The following is a 3632-nucleotide window of genomic DNA, read 5'->3' as shown; positions in this document are numbered from 1 at the left end:
TGGTGCGAACCTAATTGTCCTCCTGGCAGGCACAGTAATAGACACCCAAGATGCTCTGCTCTCTTTGGCCCTAGCTGATTTCTGTAACCGTGTCAAGACGTCATGGACAACCAACTGAGGCTATGAGGATCCGTGAAACTTGTCGCAGCCCTCAGGTTCCCTATTTAAAACGGGAGTGATGTTCAATGCATTCCTGGTCAGGAGGCAGGGCAGATTCCGAAAGAATCAAACCTTGGCTGTCCTATCAGTCAGGGTCCAGTCAAGAACACAGAAACCAGTTAACAGAGAAATTTTATTATATTATATATATTATATTATATATATTATAAGGGCGGCAAAGGCCGAAGGGAAATGCCAGGAAAACACAGGTGGCCACGGAAGGAAGCTCCTGGACGGGTAGCGGTTAACAAAGGGCTAAGAGTTACAAGTTTACTAGAACCCGGAAGCTTAGAGGAGGAGCCTGGGAGAGGTGGAACTCAGACCGCGGAGGAAGGAGTGCTGGAGCGTTGGTGGTGGTATCTTTAAGGGGCACAATGGAGACTAGTTGTAGGGAGGGTTCAAGCTGGAAACTCGAACCTAGCGCGGCGCCTGAGGCCGCCGGGAACTGGGTAGGGGGGAAGGGTAGCGGGGCCGGGGGTGGGGAGAGCTGTTGCCACCACTACACTCTGGCGTGGGTCGCAAGTCCATTCCCGCTTCCCCCGCCCACTTTGCAGGTTTCCTCTAGCACCCCCTGTTGGCGGACTTTAACAAGGAGCCAGCTGGCAAAGAGAACTGCAGCTGCAAGGAGGCCAGTCCCGGCAGCTACGGGAAACGAGCACAGGTTTCTAGTTTGGGGCTCTTACACATAATGCTGTTACGAGCATTCTTGTGTACTCGTATTTTGGGTGTGTATACCAAGGAGTGTACTTGGTGGATTTAATAGATACAGATAATAACTGTTCTGGTGATTGTGAATTGTGATTTCAATATGCGTATTTCTTTTTCTCCCCCCCCCACCTCGGGTGCGAAAACATGGTTTTATTCAGGACCCGTGGGCAGAAAGAGCTGCTTCAATTTGCATGTTTCTAATTACTATTGAAGTTGGCCGTCTTTGACCATTGGGATATCCTCCCTAATTAGAAAGTATCTTCGTGGGGCGCCTGCCTGGCTGGGTCCGAGGAGCCCACGACTCTTGATGTCTGGGGTCCTGGGTTGCAGCCCCGCAGTGGGGTGTAGAGATTAGTTACATAAATATAACTTTTTTTTTAAAAATTTTTTTTTTTCCAACGTTTTTTATTTATTTTTGGGACAGAGAGAGACAGAGCATGAACGGGGGAGGGGCAGAGAGAGAGGGAGACACAGAATCGGAAACAGGCTCCAGGCTCCGAGCCATCAGCCCAGAGCCCGACGCCGGGCTCGAACTCACGGACCGCGAGATCGTGACCTGGCTGAAGTCGGCCGCTTAACCGACTGCGCCACCCAGGCGCCCCTAAATATAACTTTTAAAAAGGTTCCTCATTGGGAGGCCTGGCTGGCTCAGTTGGTGGAATATGGGACTGTTGATTTTGAGGTTGCAAGTTGAAGCCCCACTTTTGTTTTTTGTTTGTTTTTTTTTTAAGGTGCATCGTGAAGTCTCTAGCCTATTTACAGTTGGATGGTCCGGCTTTTTCTTATTGCTCTGTGGGGATTTTTAATATACTCTTGATGATGAAATTTGAAGTGGGGTTCGTGAGCAAACGGCTAAGATAGAATTCTTGAGATGTCTTTAGGGCAAAAAGGTGATTTTATTAAAGCACGGGGACAGGACCCATGGGCAGAAATAGCTGCCCTGGGGTTGTGAGGAGCGACTGGTTATGTAGTTTTAGGTTTGGGAGTGGGGTAGAGATAAAGTTAGTTTCCAAGGAATTTCTGGACGCTGAAAGCAGGGTCTCACAGGACCCTGAAGATTTAGCTATTGTCAAGATAAGGTTGCTTTTAGTTTTTTAAGGGAGTGTAAACATTAAGGCATTAAGGCAGCCATACACGTCTTGGAAAGTATTACACGCTGCATGCAGGTCTCTGATTTCTATCAGTGGGCTCCAGGCTGTAAGAGAATTTAATTTCAACTACGTTTTTCTTGACTTTGTTTCTCTCATCATTGGTATAAACCCTTTTGATTATATGCATTGCAAATATCCGCTCCCAGTCTGTGAACTTGTCTTTTTCACTCTCTGAACTGGTGTCTTGTGATGAATAGATGTTCTTAAGTTTATGTGGTACAACTTTACATTTTTTCCTTTAGGGTTAGGCTGTTTTTTCTTTAAACAGTATCTCCTTATTCCAGATCCATGAATATAGTCTCCAAAGTCTTCTTTTTCTATTTTTCATCTCTTTTCTTTGTCCGTATGTACTGAATTATGAGTAGTTTCTTCATATGTATTTTCTAATTTACTTGTTCTGTTTTCAGCAGTTTCTAATCATCTGCTGGGTTTCTAATTAAAATATTGTATTTTTAAAAAAATAAAATGAAATATTATATTTTTAATTGCGACAAATTATGATTTTCCCCAATTTTGCCTGTTCATTTTTAGTTTGTTGTTCCTGGATTGTCTTTTCAAAATACTCGTTATTTCTTTAAATTTTTTTTTTAACGTTTATTTATTTTTGAGACAGAGAGAGACACAGCATGAACGGGGGAGGGGCAGAGAGAGAGGGAGACACAGAATCGGAAGCAAGCTCCAGGCTCTGAGCCATCAGCCCAGAGCCCGATGCGGGGCTCGAACTCGCGGACCGCAAGATCGTGACCTGAGCTGAAGTCGGACGCTTAACCGACTGGGCCACCCAGGCACCCCTCGTTATTTCTTTAAACACAGGAAGCATGTCTAATGGGTATGATGTACCTAAACATTATAGTATCTTTAGTCATTGCAAATGTGATTCTACAGTTCAGTGTTTCTGCCATCATTGGCTTATGGGGGCTTATGTTTCTTTCAGATGTTTATAACTGCTATGCGCCCAAGTTTGTTAGAATTTTATTCATGGGAATCCTTTGAAGGCTAGACTTAAAGGATATTCTTCCACAGAGGAATTGTACTTGCTTGTGCCTAGAAACACTGCTAAATTGAGACTCATGAAAATTTTTGGCATTTTTTGCCCCCAAAGTTTGAGGGCTTAGAAATCTCTGGGAAGGGGTGCCTGGGTGGCTCAGTCAGTTGAGCGGGCAACTCTTGATTTTGGCCCAGGTCATGATCTCACCGTTCGTAGGTTCGAGCCCCACCTCGAGCTCTGAGATGACAGTGAAGAGCCTGCTTGGGATTCTCTCCCTCTCTCTGTCTCTCCCTCTGTTCCTCCCCCACTCGCTTGTGCGCACCTTTCTCTCTCAAAAATAAATTAATGAACATGAAAAAAAAAAAGAAATTTCTGGGAAGCTCCTCCCCCCCTCACTCCCACCACCCCAGCCAAGGTCTATTTGGGCAAGTATGGTCAACTCTCTTTTACATACTTGAGGGTATTGCATTTCGGCGACCCCAGCTTTGTGACAGGATCTCTGACTCAACTTCCCATTTTGTATAGGCCCCAGGCTTTGTCTCTTGTATCCAAATTTGGCCTATTAAAACCCTGGCTCGGGGCACCAACGATCGGCAGATACTGCCAAGGCAGTATTGGCCCCAGTG

General features: G+C 45.5%; 1 long non-coding RNA gene across 1 annotated transcript; it reads left to right on the top strand.

Moving 5' to 3' along the window:
* Window positions 1-350: 350 nt before the first annotated feature.
* On the top strand, window positions 351-3335 carry LOC131484521 (uncharacterized). Its single transcript, XR_009248288.1, has 2 exons — window positions 351-884; window positions 1599-3335. It is a non-coding gene; the product is annotated as an uncharacterized LOC131484521 (long non-coding RNA).
* Window positions 3336-3632: the final 297 nt, after the last annotated feature.

This window comes from Neofelis nebulosa, chromosome 9 (assembly GCF_028018385.1).
Source record: "Neofelis nebulosa isolate mNeoNeb1 chromosome 9, mNeoNeb1.pri, whole genome shotgun sequence".
NCBI classification, from domain to species: domain Eukaryota; kingdom Metazoa; phylum Chordata; class Mammalia; order Carnivora; family Felidae; genus Neofelis; species Neofelis nebulosa.
This window is presented reverse-complemented; position numbering and strand designations above follow the sequence as displayed.